At 48.6% G+C, this 15,585-nt stretch overlaps 1 protein-coding gene across 4 annotated transcripts in view; it reads left to right on the forward strand.

Moving 5' to 3' along the window:
- The window catches only part of GDPD5 (glycerophosphodiester phosphodiesterase domain containing 5), a 305,947-nt gene that overhangs the window by 56,512 nt on the left and 233,850 nt on the right, over nt 1-15,585 (forward strand). For 3 of the 4 annotated variants that reach the window (XM_014601505.3, XM_014601509.3, XM_019479382.2), the window contains exon 2: nt 8,028-8,123. The gene's annotated coding sequence lies outside the window, so the exon portion shown is untranslated. The remainder of the gene's footprint in view (nt 1-8,027; nt 8,124-15,585) is intronic. The other variant, XM_014601508.3, reaches the window with a different exon arrangement.

A 15,585-nucleotide genomic window follows, 5' to 3' on the forward strand; every position in this document is an offset into this window, starting at 1 on the left:
GGTGGATGACATAGGAAATATCAGTTTGGCAGCTCAGCTGTCAGGGTGGAGAGTACCCCTGTCCACGCTACTCAGCAAGTCTTTATCACCGTTGGAATGATTTTGTTTGGTGGATTAATGCGCTTGGACACCTATGACAGCTGTCAACAGAAGTGCTGGAACGGCAGACAGTACAGCTGTGAAAATAAATACACAATGCGATTTGGAAAGCCGGGGCATGAACCTCAGTGTGTTTCCTGTGCTAGCTTATCTGCTATTAACCACTTCCGGAAACTTTCTCCCCTTTACGTGCAGTGTCGCCATAAGACGAGAAGGGCACTATTCCAGCTGGTGCCTGGCGGCAAATACATTTCCAGAAATGCAGGGCTAGTGTGAATTTGCTTCCCGAATGAATGATGCTAACAGGGCACGGGGCTGTCTCTAGGGTGCGTTAGGATGCAATTCCTGGTGTAGGAGAATCTTGATTTTTTTCGGTATATAGAGAGTATCTGATCTGATTTGGCTTGCTGGGAATGGGCCACCAAGTAAACTTTTGTTTCTTCCCTTCCCAAAAAGCTGGTGTGGGATGAAGTGGGGTGAAGATTTTTTCAGAGGTTGCCAGTAAGATCAAACGTCTTGAGTACTGAGCGGGGACCAAGTCTTTGCCCTTTCATTTCTGCAAGAAGGACAGGTGCTGGGTATTTCTCTAGTTTTTTCCTTAACCCCCGATATCTAAAGAAATACCAATAGTTTTGTTCATCTAGAGAAGAAACAGCAAGTGAACCCAGCCAAAGTCTGGCTTCCTAGCCTCTGCTGACGTAGGCTTTTTGCTATGAAAGTGCCTCTGGACCTCAGTTAGTCCCTAAGCCATCCTGCCCGGCTAACGTGGCTAACCCCTCCCCGGGTAAAAGGATTGATGCATGTTTCCAGGGAGAAATGTGCTTGCTGGTCTTCCCTGTTGATTCGGTCGTCTTCCTCAGCCAGCCAGTTCCTCTGCAGAACAAATGGAGAGGTTGATGCACAGAAAAGCAAGGGATGGGCTCGCTGGGGACCAACGTCAGTGGCATTTAAGGTGGCGCATTGGACTCCGAGCTGAACTGTATCTTCAGCCGTTGCTTTTGCTCGGCGTGTCCAGTTCAGAAGGTAACAGTCCCTTTATGTCTCTCGTGCAGTTGGATCGCTTTGCAGCATCGAAGTGGGCAAGGGTACCTCTTCCTGATGGGCTCTGCACTGCCTTTTGACTTCTGCTTCCCGTCTGGGTGAGAAGGAGCTTGCTTGCATGGCTCACCCACAGCGCGCCTATGCGGAGCAAGGCAGCCCTGTGCTGAGATGTGTTGCATTGCAATGCATGCTCCTTCCCAAAGCAGAAGCAGCAGAGTCACGTCGACGCAGCCGGTGAGCCAGCCAACGAACTGGTTTCAGGAGCTAGTATAGGAAGGCCTGGCATAGTGTATCTTGGCACGGTGCTGCCTTCTGCGAGCAGGCGTACTTGCAGTATCTCATAGCCCAGTTCGGAAGATTTTATCGAATGTTCCCCCTGGATGCTCTGACGTGCAGTGTTGAGTGTGGTGAACTCTTTTGCTGTTAAGTGCCTTGATCTTAATGTTTCATGAAGTATTCATGCAAAACTGGGTTTTGTCGGTGCCTGGTTGTGAACTCGGGCCTCCCTTTTACACAGCCACGCCAACGCGACCTGTATGTGCACGGTCTGGTTGCTGCGGTCCTTAGGGCCAAAACATTTATCCGTCTGTGCGGCATATTTCTGCTCAGCCCTTTGGCTTTTGAAGCAGAGGAGTAATAAAGCGACTGTTCTTGTGTTTAGAACTGAAATGCCGTTGGCGAGGAAAATACCCAAATGAGGTTTTATTTCACTCTATTCTGCATGTAGTTTGTGACTTAGAGCAGGGGTGTCAGCCTTGCCTGGAGATCTAAGCCTGGATCTGGACTGCAAAGCTCTTTATGGGCTGGACCTAGCCCGGGCCGTGGGGGTGATCATTACTGCATTGGGATCCAGCAGCCCTGAATGGTGCGGTGGCCCAAGAAGGGGTCAGTCAACCTGACTTGATGTGGATGTCAGTGGCCAGCGAGGTCAAAGAGGTCTGATTTCCATGGCAGGCCATGCTCCCTAACTTTCGGTGGCCTGCTGCTAGTCTGGATTTGTAGATCAGATCCAGCCTGCATGTTATATGTTCGTCCCTGATTTAACTATTATGTTACACTGGTATTTTGGGCATCCTTTTGTGCCAGACCCTTCACAGTCGCATAGTAAGACATCACTCGGTGTCCCAAAGAGCTCCCCGTTTAAATAGACGGGCTGGCAAAAGCATGGGATAGGAAACTGAGGCCAGAATTGCAGCTGAACAAGCCTGAGAGTCCCTGGGGCAGGGTACATGCCATCTGCTCTGCTCTGCATGGTCTAAAGTTGTAGGCCTACCCTATCTCCTCTGCTTTTTGTCCTGCACTTCCTGCCTGATCTTCTGCTCTGCTTTCTGCTCCCGGGCCTATCAGCTGCTGTGCTGCCTGTCCTCTGCCTGATCTGCTGGATGCCACATACACAGGCGACCCAGACCGTGAGCTACAAACTATGTTGTGTGGTCTAAGTGTGGGTTGAGCGCTCTTGGGCCCCTTATGGACCATCTCTCCAACTATCCTGTGCTACCTCCGAGAGGGAAGTTGGCAGGCGCGTTTTGTTTTTCAGGAGGGAGCTGGTGTTTGGATAGTTTCCTTGTTTAATATATTTTGCCCTTCAAGAAAGCCTTAGTGCATCTCCCAGCAGTTTTGCAAACACAAATGGCTTTTCATTTCTCCAGCAGTCCTGTGAGCCTGGTAAGGAAGTGTTTTCCCAACATTATGGTTAGGGAAACCGAGGCACGGGAAGCTTGGCTGGTCATATAAAGGCTCTGTGGCAGAGCTGGGAGCCAAAATGCTTGGCTTTCAGTGCTGTCTTGGCTACTTGACTCATTCCTCAAAACAAGCAGTGTTAATTAGACTGTGTGACCTGCATCGGTTTCCCCGAGGGAAAGGACGGAGACGGGGGCTGGCGGGCGAACAAAGGGGTGCCTGTGAGTTTGACCTGCAATAGACTTTGACAAAATGGGCTGCATATCGTCTTTGGCCAAATAATGCATCATTCATAAAAGAACCAGGGCAAGGGCTTTGTGGCCGAAGCCCTTCTGAGCGTAGCTTGTGCCGGCCAGTTGAAACCAGTGAGAGACGGGTGCATAATGTATGACCTGTATTCTTGTCGGGCATCACAAAGAAGCTGTCTTTTAGAAATAAATGTGTAGGTTCCTGGGAGACTGGCACTGACCCTGCCTATAAATGGCCCGGCATTTTTTCCTAAAAATCCTTTACGGTTGGTGCGATGGTTAGTTGTTTTTTTTTTGAGGAACCTTAATGGCTTCGCGGCTGCAGTAGGACACTGGAATTTGGGTGGATGACCCTGGTATCCAAGCCACGTGCATGTTTCTGCTGGTTAAATGTGGTCGGTTGGCTGCTGACGGGGCTGTTCCCTTGGCCCACCCTGGCTTGTTTCCGACTAACCACTTTGGGAGGGTTTCTGTCTACACCCTCGACCGTCTATCACCATACATGTCCTAGTCTAGCATCTTGCTCCAACTTGCCAACACTCATAGCATCTCTAGAGAGGTCATGGGCAAACATGTTGCTGTGTTCAATGCATGGAAGAAAGCGGATACCTGTGGGCGAAGTGGTTTTCTGATCACCGAACTAGACCTGTCTAGACCTTCAGGTGGTATTTTCCCCCTCGGTACATTTGCATGTTTTATATATTGTACCGGTGGTTGAAACACTGTAGATTGCATTAATTTTTCTTTTTTTTTTTTCCCTTAAAAAATAGCTACCCCACGCATGCCAGCCGTAAGTGATGGCATATAACTAAAAACATAGCTACTGCAACTTGCCAGTATATTTCTCCATGACAAGTTTTCCTTCTGTGGTGCAGACAGGAAGGAGAGGCAACGTGAGCTTCATAGATTAGCACCTAAATCCAAGGGGACTCCAGCAAAAGAGATGAAGGGATAGCAACAGCCAGTAACAGCAGTTGCAGCTTGTTGTCTCTTCCCGTTTTCAGCTCCTCCGACTTGTCGACAGTAATCATAAGTGACGGATCATTGGAAGGGAAACGATACAAACTATTTTCATTTCAACCACAAGTTCCTGGGCACGAAAAAGTTCATTTTTGTTCTAGGAGATGCAGCTCCCTCTCAGGGTAGGCATTTTTATGTGACTTTTTCTGGCTTATGTTATAAAGGGAGTCAGAAGAGTCGATAGGTGATCCCTTTTGGCTCGTGAAGTCCATGAATCTAGCCACGTGGGATGGTTGACAATAGCCTTTGGCAGCAGCAGCCACAATTTTGATCGGTCCCTTCATCTCTTGGCCGTGGCTTGGTAGTGTGGACCGTAGCCAAGCTCGTACAACCATTCCCACTTAAATTCTTTGTCACATCCTTGATTTAAAAACCAAAAAACCAAAAAAACCCGCCTGTTGCTTTGACGTGACCTAATAGCAAAGCCAGACTTTGATTACGTCTCTTAGATTAGTCCTAGATCCCCCAGAATCAAAGGACCAGTCATTTTAGTTGGACTTAGGGGAGTCCACATGAGATGTCTATGAATATAGGGGTGTAAACGTCTTAGGGGGATGTAGGAAGAGGAAAAGGACATGTGTTAACAATATGGGGATAATAACCTTCTCTCCCTTCCCTTCACCCCCTCTCAGACCTTCAAGGGGTGAGGGTGTCCTACCAGATACAGCCTCTGATTTTCTTCCATCCCCGTCGGAGCACTTGACCGCCCGCAGGAGGCTGGTCGCTGGAGTAAATAGATTTCATAGACGTTAGGGCTGGAAGGGACCTCGCGAGATCATCGGGGCCGGTCCCCTCCCCAAAGGGCAGGAAGTCAGCTGGGGTCAGATGCCCCCAGCAAGGTGAGCATCTAAGTGTTTCTTGAAGGTATCCAGAATAGGTACTTGCACCACTTCTGGGGGAAGTCTATTGCAAACTCTAGAGACTCGGCCGGTAAAGAAGTTTTTCCTCATGTCCGGTCTAAAGTGCTCATTCAGCAGTCTGTGACCTTGTCTTCCCTTAGGGTGCCTTGGTGAACAGATGTTCTCCCAGATCCTGATGCATATCCCTTATATACTTATAGGCTGATAAAGGTGGCTTCTCTTCTGCAGGTAGAAGAGGGAGGAGATCCTGGCTCTGCTCAGGGAGGCAGAAGGAAAGTGGAGGGGCCGGCATCCTTAGACTGGTCCCACACGTGGAAGGGGCAGGGTAGGATTGGAGGGGAGGCAGGTGCTGCAAAACATGACTTTCTTCTGCAAAATGGTGATCAGGACTGGAGGGCATGTGCTAGATTTGATAGATTTCTAGGGTTGGAAGGGACCTTGTAGATCATCGAGCCCAACCCCTTGCTGTAGGCAGGAAAGTGCGCTGGATAGTAACAATCAGCCTCCCTTAAGGTTGCTTAGCATTGTGGGTGCATTGCAAATACCTACACCAGTGGTTCTCAGCCTTTTTCTGACTTGGAAAATACCAGCTCTTCATTTTCACTCCCTTTTTGACTACGTAGGAGTACTAGAGCAATTCTGTTGCAAAGAACTTGGACCACAACAAGGCACAATGTTTTAATGCTACAGACTCCTGTTTGAAAGCTCTGGGTTGTTGCGAATTGTGGTCGCACCCCTAGCAAGGCTAACATTGCGTGGCACCTCGTGGCACCCCTGAAAGGATCTCAAGGCACCCCAGGGTGCCACAACACCCTGCTTGAAAATCATTGACCTAGACTTAGCTAAGTGAAAAATATCTGGGTTTGATGTATTTGCTCTTTCAGCATCTGCTGTTTGTGCTATAGGGCCTGGTCCTTGCTGAGAAAAATGAAAAAGCCATTTCACTTCCCCGGTGAGCAACACCGTGGAGGAGAGTGCTTCCTATTCAAAACGCTTGTATTGAAGAAAACAGTTCCCTTTTATGTCGTTTCCGAGAGATGCAAGGAAATCCTTTTATTGCCATAGATGATGCAATAAGGCGAGGCTAGATCGGAGGTGAGTGTGTCTAATTAATTAATTCAGGTTTTCAGTTTTAAGGCTGTGGAGTGGAAAGTGTAGCCCATCTGCATGGAGCGGAGCCTCCTGGAGCCTAGCAAAGTTGGTGACTTTCTGGAGGCCGGCCAGGCATGCCATGCTGCAGGAGCCCAGCACTTTTTCTAGAAATCTAACGGCAGAATTTGTTATGGGGTTTTGGGGGGTTTTTTTTTTTTTTGGTTTCTAGTCACTTCCTGCGTGTGATTCAGGACGAAGCACCACTTCCTGATTTTCAGTATTGCTCACGAGCCCGTCTTTGACGCGACTAAAAATGGATCCGCTTTGTTTTTCTGCAGTCAGATGTTGAATGCAGGGACCCTATTTAGGGCAGACTTAAAGAGCTGAATAGGAATCCTAGCCTTCTGTGTGAAGGTTTAGGAAAAAAAAAAAAAAAGTGTACAAATTTTGGTTCAGTTTCTGCAGAAAGTCTGTTGTTCCTGCTATCAAGCGTGGCAGGGTATTTGCATGGGGACTATCCCCGTGTACTGCAAGCCAGTCCAAATGTTGCTTGGGGGGGGTAGGATGTGACATGGGTTTTGAGAAATAAACATTCATTTAGGAAAAATATTGTTCGTTCTTGAAGTTCGTCACTCTCAATGGGGGTGGCGCTCTGTAGTAGCACCGGTAGGTGTGCAAACACCTATGCATGATGCACAAGATAAACCCAGAGATGTCCAATAGAAATTTTTGGTGTTGTATCATGCTGACCTGGTGCAATCAGTTCTTCGCAACAGAAGGATTGCTCTGGCACTCGAGAAACAGGTGAAACCTCAGAGCTGGCATTTTCTGAGCGGGGGCCTTGAATCTGCGAAGGCTGAGAACGGCTCCTCTAAGTACTTGAGAGCTGAGGATCCTCCTAAGCTGCGGTGACTTTACCTGCATTGGTTTTGTGATGGTAAAACTGATAGGTCACAGGTCGCATATGTAGAAAAGACCGAGTTTTCTCTACGTTGGTAGAGTGAGTGCCTTTTGCAAGAAGCACCAGTCTGGTATATTCGGTGCACGATTGGTGATCTCCCTGCAGTTAAGTCAATGGCCTGTTCACGTGCTTAAACTTAACCTGGCCTTAACCTGGACTGGGGTATGAGCATAAGGAGACGGATATGTCTTTTTGGTATGCTTGTCTGCGTGCTTACTGACTATGACTAACTACAGGACTATAACACTGCCCTACTTTTCGTTTTGCGTTAATGTGGGCATGTTCTGATCTTTCATTTTTGCAAAATTCGTTGCAAAATTTCATTTTTTTTTTTTCTCCCCTTGCAATTTTCAGTGTCACTTCACTGGCTTCTCTGACGTCTGCGGTGGCTGAGTGGGGATCAGTGGTGGAAAATGTGTTTTAAACAAATAGATACCGGGATGCTTGCTTTTTGGAGGCGCCCTCATGCACGGTTGCACCAACTTGCTGAGTAGGCTCGCCAAACAGCTACCCACAGGAATAAACACCAGGTTAAATTTAGACTCTTCCACCGCAGAACCTGCCATGCAAATTTTCTTCTGAACTGCGGCTCCTGGTATTAGCGTCGTTCTAATTCATCGCCTGATTGCTAAAAACAGCTTGTCAGATTGTTTTTCTTCAGTGACACTGACTGATGGGAGCCTGCAGAGATGGAAATAGGTGATAAAGCCTTGGCACGTTGCTGGTGAGCTTAGAGGAACTACACACTGCCTCTAACAGTTTTTGGTTTCGCTTGGTTGTGATGCAAGTGTGGGCTTGGCTTAAGGGCGACCTGACTTGTGTTAAGGCACACACCTGTGGGAGCGTGTTCACAGCATAAATTCGTCCCTGGGAATTGAATGGTCGGAAGTGATAAACGACGTATGGAAATATCTCAATTTCCAGGCCAGATTTGCTGCATCCAAGTTCCTGCACAGTGCATTACAACAATTCATCGCTGAACAAGAGACCAAGATTGCTTATCTTTTTTTCTTTTTCTTTTCTCAGCAGTTCCAGCACGGTGGGTCTGTCCCACTTACGTCGTTCTGGTACGTTAAAGCTGCAGCGGACTGAAACGTTCACAGTGCAGACAGCAACTTAACGGTAAGAGAAATCCAGTATGATTTAAACGACTGTATGAAACCATTTGCAAACAGGATCAACATTTGCAAATAGGGATCCCCTATTTCTGAAGTTTAGATTCCTGTGCCGTTGTCCTACCTCCGCCTAGGAAGGTGGTGCAGCGGTATTTTTTCGACCCTTCTTGCTTCTGGCCTGTCGTACGCCAGTCAATGCTGTCATTTAAATCCGTTCGTATGGACATAAGATCATAGGAAAGCAGGGCTGGAAGGGACTATGCAAAGAAAGAGGTGTTTCTACCTTATAGAAACTATACATTTCATTACCATATTGCTGTGATACTCCATCCATCACCCCTCCCTTCCCTCTTTCCCAGGTGTCAGATATAAAGCTGGCTCAGGTTTGAGCAAGGATCACAGTCCAGCTCTTTTGGGTGGTGAGTGTGAACTCTTTCGAAGTGGAGCTGTTCTGCTGGGCGTTTATGCCCAGTAGTGTAACAATGAGTGGGCAGGTGTGTCCCTGTTCTTCATTTTTCCCCTTCTCCTATCCCACCTCACTTCCATGCAGTGGGTCCAGTGCATGCAGTGCACTTCCACGCAGTGTCATGCCGCACGGCGGAGGGTCAGCAGCCAGAGAAACGGGGTGCTGCAGGGTGGGAGGTGTTATAGAGGGCTAACCTTACCTTCCTTCTTTCTGCTACTGAAAATCAGTGCTTTAAATGCCCGGGACACGCACATCAGCAGCAAGAAAAGGAGGTGACATCTTCCCCTGCAGTAGTGAGCCTTTGCTTTCACGGCCCTGGCCAGTCACACCTCTGGTTATGTCTTTATCTGTGCTGTCAAGCCTCTGCCAGGAGCTCGTGGCAACCTGTGGCTGAAAGGGTTGAACGACTGATGGCTGAACAGAAAGCAAAGCAGAGCTGTACGTCTGAGCGGGGCTGCTTTTTTCTAATGCTTTCACTTTTGTTGCATCTTTTTCATGCCCGGTTGCTACATCCACTGCTATGAACAGATGAGCGGGTCGCTGCCTTTTTTTAGATAAAGGCACATTGGGAAGGTCTCATTGCTGTGCTTGTCACATTAATTTCTTTCCAAGTCGCTTTTCTCTGTATTACAAGCTGCTTCTGACCTTGTCTTTAATGCTTCAAGGCATTGTTGGAGGAGTGCAGAAAGTTATCCACCTCCTAGTAACAACTGTGACATCTTGCTCTGGTCCAGCAGGGTTTTGTGCTTCCCCACATCATTCCTCTGAGCTGGGGTGAGTGCAATGGGACAGTAAATAATGGTAGTATTTGTACTTCGAAAAGAGATCTCTCTCGTGGATGGTACAGCCATAGGCAAAAGAATTTTTCATAGGTGATGTCTATTCTTAAACTGTTTTCTAAACCCAGTGACGCTTCCTAGATTTGAAATCTTTGCTTCGGTTTGCAAGATAAGGCCAGCAAAGTGTTTGAATTACTGCAAGGATGGAGGTTTTGCCACCTTCTGTTTCTAATTTTCCTGGGTTTCCAAGCTGCCTTGGCTGAAACTCTCCCTGCAAAATGTTTAAAGCTAAATGAGATAAATCATCTAATCCATTTGGTCTGCCCCTGAAATCTGATTTTAATTTGAGCAGGGTCCATTTCAGCTTCTCCTGTAATTTCGACTTTAATCTGGAGGATGAGGAATGGGTGCCGGTAAGGAGTTTCTTCTAGCCAGACGTACTTCCTCTTTAATAAACTGCTTTGTAGTGTAATTTTAAGGAAAGAATCCAAGACTTTCATCTTGTGGCAAATATGGAAACAAATCCCCCCAAATGTAACTGTTAGGTTGCAAATGTAAAAGCGTCAGAAGGAACCAGCGACCTTTTGGGGAGCAAAATCATCTCCTTGGGGTTTGTCTGTTAGGACTCAACCCAGAAGTTGAACAAGTTGGAAAAACATGGTATGAAATGACTGCATTTTTTTTCTGAAAGTTATGCACGCATGCAAAAGGCGGGGGCTGTTTTAATAAGTCAGACTTAATTCTTGTTTCACTATTTACTCAAAGAATTCCTGGGCAGCCGTGAATAGTTTTTATTCTGTCGTTGTTTAAAGCTACTTCTGCATAAGGTTCGATTTGTGAATAAGGTTCAGTAAGAGAAGACCCGATGCTTTGTCAATACCGTTATGTATTTAACAACGCGTAGCTGGGAGGATGAAGCTGATGTGAAGAAGAGCATTGAGGAGAGGCCTATTCTCTCTGCTAAATGTCTTGCATTCAGTGTAAATGGCAGGCTGGGAAACAAATATTACTCTGGATATTAAAGCTCACAGGGGCCTGGACGTTGTGTTCTTGGGTAGAGGTTGGCAACTTTTTTGGCTGGTGGTCCAGATTGACCTAGCTCAGGTCCAAGGTGGACCAGGACCAGGACCCAGTTGCTTTTGTTGCTGCTGCCATTGCTTCTCCCCATAGTTTGGCCATGGCTGTAAATTGCCAATCCATGCTCTAGAGGACTTCGTTCACCATGACATAAATTCAGTCCTGGTATAAAGCCACAGCCCTCAGGCTCTACTGCTGTGTCCAACACAAAGATATGCATGGTTTCAGGTAGGGCTTCTTTGCAAGAGGCCCTGGAGCTGCTGGAGCTTGAGCTATCACTCGTGGGTTTGGAGTCCTTGTCCGGTGCCATCTGGCGTGACAGCAAGAGGGCGGCTTTTGACACATTGATGGAGGAGTTGCACCTGTTTCCTCAGGGCTGCCGTTGGCACGTGATTTCCATGCTCTCTGACAGGGTACCGAAAGGGAAGCTCTGCTCTGTGAAAGGAGATGGTGATGGGAATAATAACCTGTCCTTCACCAAGAGCCCATCATCTGGAGAGACTTCTGATCATACCTTGCTACCCATCTTGTCATGCGGGTGATATCCTCCCAATTCTGGTTCCTTCAGCTACCTGGTGTGCATTGAAATCCCGAGGAAAAGCTTGTTCCCTCAGCATTGCCCATGCCAAGTGTGTCAAAAATTTGGGGGGAAGAACATGTGGCTTGTATTAGTCCTAGATGGCAAATATGTTTCATAGTTGGTCGGGTTGCAAGGGACCTGAGCAGATCATCAAGTCCGACCCCCTGCCATGGCAGGAAAAAGTAGTGGGGTCAAACAACCCCGGCAAGGTGTTCATCTAGTCTCCTCATAAAGACCCCCAGGGTAGGAGCCAGCACCACTTCCCTTGGAAGTCGGTTCCAGATCCTAGCCACCCTGACAGTGAAGTAGCGCCTCCTGATGTCTATCCTGAATCTACCCTCTGCCAGCTTGTGACCGTTGTTCCTTGTTACTCCTGGCAGTGCTTGGGGGAACAGGGACTCCCCCAATGCTTGCTGGTCCCCTCTGACTAGTTTGTAACAGGCCACTAGATCCTCCCTCCGCCTTCTCTTGTGGAGGCTGAACAGGTTCAGGTCCCTTAGCCTCTCCTTGTAGGGTCTGCCCTGCTGCCCCCTGATCATGCGGGTGGCCTCCTCTGGACCCGCTCCAAGTTGTCCACATCCCTCCTGAAATGCGGCGCCCAGACCTGGACGCAGTACTCCAGCTGCGGCCTGACCAGTGCTGCATACAGGGGGAGGGTCACCTCCTTGGACCTGCTCGAGATGCATCTGTGGATGCACGACAAGGTGTGGTTGGCCTTCCTGACCGCGTCCCCACACTGCCGGCCCATGTTCATTTTGGCATCAATAATGACTCCAAGATCCTTTTCTGCCTCTGCAGGGACGAGAAGGGAGTTCCCCAGCCTGTAGGTATGCTGCTGGTTCTTCCTCCCCAGGTGCAGTACCTTGCACTTGTCAGTGCTGAAACCCATCCTGTTCTCATCCGCCCACCCCTGTAACCTGTCTAGGTCCGATTGCAGCCTATTCCTTCCTTCTAGCGTGCCCGCTTCCCCCCACATCTTAGTGTCATCAGCAAATTTGAACAGGGTGCTTTTCACCCCCTCGTCCAAGTCGCTGATGAAGATGTTGAACAGTGCGGGCCCAAGGACTGAGCCCTGGGGGACCCCACTGCCCACATCCCTCCAGGTCGAAAATGACCCGTCCACCACCACCCTCTGGGTGCGGCCCTCCAGTTAGTTAGCGACCCATTTGACCGTGTAGGTGTCGATGCCACAGTCCCCGAGTTTTTTAATGATAATGGGGTGGGAGACAGTGTCGAAGGCCTTCCTGAAGTCCAGAAAGACTATGTCCACTGCTACCCCTGCATCTAAGGATTTTGTGACCTGGTCGTAGACAGCCACCAGGTTGGTCTGACAGGACCTGCCTTGAATGAACCTGTGTTGGTTGCCCCTGAGCATGATCTCCCCTGTTGCCCCTCATGGACATGTGCCAGGATAATTCTCTCAAAAAGCTTACCCAGGATCAAGGTAAGACTAACTGGCCTATAGTTTCCTGGGTCCTCCTTCCTCCCTTTTTTTGTAAATGGGGATCACATTGGCCCTTTTCCAGTCCCCTGGCACCACACCAGAGCACCACAAGTGCTCGTAAAGCCATGCCAGGGGTCCTGCAATGACCTCTGCTAATTCCCTCAGCACTCCGGGGTGGAGATCGATCATCAGGACCAGCTGATTTAAATACGTCCTGTCCCCCCAGAAGTTCCCTGACTAGATGAGGGACTAGACTAGACTTGGGGGTCGGACTCGATGATCTATTAAGGTCCCTTCCGACCCTAACATCTATGAATCTATAACATCTATGAATCTAGATCCACACTGCCCCTAGGACTGGATGCGCCTCCCCCGGGGCCTGAGGGGGTCCCAGTTGGGGGTGGGGGGGATGACCTAGTCCCTGCTCAGAAAAACGAAGCCAAAGAAATTTTTAAATAGATTAGCTTTGTTGGCTGATGTGACCAGATTTCCTAGTGTGTCTTGCAGAGGCCCCATGTTACCTGGTACCTTCTTTTTAACCCCTATGTATTTAAAAAAAGACAGGATCTTGTTGCCCTTGATCCGGGTCGCTAGTCCCAGTCCCATCTCTGCCTTGGCCTTCCTGACCGCCCCCCTGCAGCCCCGAGCACCCGAGGTGTAGTCCTCCCTGGTGGTGGCTCTTCCCTTCCATTTCTCTCACTTGGAGAACAAAAATAATATTTGGCTGTGGAAGATAGGGGGAGGAAAGGGAGGGGAATGGGGGCTTATACCCAGCTGGCTTGAATAAACTTTCTTCTAGGTAGTCTCTGTGAGGACTGATTGGGAGTGGCATGGGCAGGGTGCATGGCTGGGCAGGGAGCAGCACTAGGGCTGGGGTCGGGATAGCCACGATCCGCTCCCTGCACACCCCTGCCTGCAGAACTTGCACCCTTTGCAGGGGGGTGCGGGCAATGGGTCGTGGCTCGGCCCTGGTCCTGCATGGCCCCAAGATCCCGGGGTCTCCAAGGCTGGGTATGCCTGTCTCGTTCCTGACCGTAGTCCCATCCCAGCCACCCAGCCCACGCAGGTCCCATGGGGTGTGGGGTGCATGGGCCAGGGTGCCTGGGCAGTGGTGGCGGCTGCTGCAGGTGCTGCTGGGAAACGGAGCCCGCCATGGTACTCTGCCCACCCCTGTGGTAGTGTCTCCTCTCCTCTCCCCAGTCTGTTGTGTGCGGTTGAACTGCTCTGAGCGAGGACCCAATGCAGACGGGCCCTGAGCTTCAAGAAGTCAGTCCGTTTCTTGCCCTTACGCTTCCTGGGAAGTGCTGATGCCTCAGAATTCAAGCCAGACTTCCTAAAATGCTTGGCTTCAGTTTGGGTACCTAAATATAAGTGTGCTCAACAGCTCCCATAGATTCATAGACATGAAGGGCTGGAAGGGACCTTGAAAGATCATCGAGTCCAACCCTACCGCTTTGGGCAGGAATACTGCTTTCATCAAAGTCCTGTCCCAGGTCACTCTCTTTAGTGACCCGGGACTGGACTTTGACAAAAGTGTGACATTCAACACGCTGGATTTTTCTGAAAACCTGGCCATGAGTTTTGGGGCCTGAATGAGAACTGTTGTGATCTCTGGGGAGAACCTGTGTCTGTCTTTGGGCACTGCTAGTTGAGTCCACTTGTGCTGTATTTATTACCCAGTGCAGGAGAAGCAGAGGGACTAGGGTGGACATGTGAAATCACCAGTTGAAGTTGGGAGATTCATATGCTTTGTATGGCTGGGATAAAACCAACCCCTTGGGTGTTTTGGGTTTTTTTTTAAGACTTGGTCTGTATAGTGGGTAGTGAATTGTATAACCAGGCTGTTAACTGGGTTGAGCGCAGAAGTCGGGCATGACTGAAAGGCACCTTCTTGGGTTATGGAGCCTTTTTCGGATGCAAGGTGGGCTTCACATATGTTTCAGTGTCCTGCTTACTCTCGGTGGGAAGGCAGCCCTCTATGCATCTATGGGTGAAGATTGTGGGAAGAGTTGTCTATGGCTGCTTCAGAGTTTCTCTACTGAATATCCAGCCCTCCAGTGACTTGTATCAACTAATGGGCCTTAAGCGGCCCATTGCATTTGTTGGCTGCAAGGTTGACGTTGTTGAGCACGTGTTTTAATTGGAAGTTTGTGCTGTAGCCTACATTGCAGTACTGAAGTATCCGAGCTAGCTTGGGGTACCAGAATCAGTTGTAGCCTGGGGCATAGTGTATGGCTAGATAGTCCATGCTGGTGGGGCTGGATTGTTTCTAATACTCAGGATAGTTTGTTTAAAGCTGGCTTGGGTATGCCTACTGCAGTGCAGAGTACTTTTAAGCACTGGACAAAGTAGGTGGCTTTCTACAAAGTTAAAGTTGGGAAGGAAGCAGGCTTTGAAAACGCGGTGGGGGGAATCACATGCTAGGAGGAGGCTTCACAAATGTGTTTGCCTGTTGTCACTGAAGTGTCTGGCTCTTCCTCCATGCTGAGTTTGGGATCTCTACCAAGAGCATGTATAAATCTGAGACTAATTTATTGTGATGTCCTGGCGGTGGCTATGGAAGAACTGTCCCACCTCCGGTAGAGCAAGAAAATGTGCATGATGGCATTGAGGAAGTTGGACGTTTGGTGTCAAAACCGTGGGAGCAGACACATGGCATGCATTAGAGCTAGATGGCACATGCACTTCTCCCACTTGAAGAGCAAAATCATGTTCAGCTGTGGAAAACATGAAGAACAAATCTGAGCGTGGGATCTAGGCCGTGCCCTGTAACCGCCACTAATGTGCCTCTTTTATTTACCCAAAGAACCTTGCCTGACTTCATCAACCAGACATTATTCACTGTTAAAATACAGAATATGTTCGACATTTCAGGTAAAAAATGTCTCTGTTGAAAACTAAATTTTGCAACCTATTCAAAATTGCTAATTGCTTCTCCCATTCCTTCTCCCAGGAATGTGATAGACACCTTCTTTTTGGAAGGCAGAGTTATCCGCCTTTTTTTTTCCCTGAGCCATTAAAGTATGTAAGCATGCCTAGAGAGCGCTACATTTTAATAATAATAATAATTAAAAAAAACCCAGAATAAAGAGACAGATGATCGTTCTGATTTATGATCATAGC

This window comes from Alligator mississippiensis, chromosome 1 (genome assembly GCF_030867095.1).
Source record: "Alligator mississippiensis isolate rAllMis1 chromosome 1, rAllMis1, whole genome shotgun sequence".
NCBI classification, from domain to species: domain Eukaryota; kingdom Metazoa; phylum Chordata; order Crocodylia; family Alligatoridae; genus Alligator; species Alligator mississippiensis.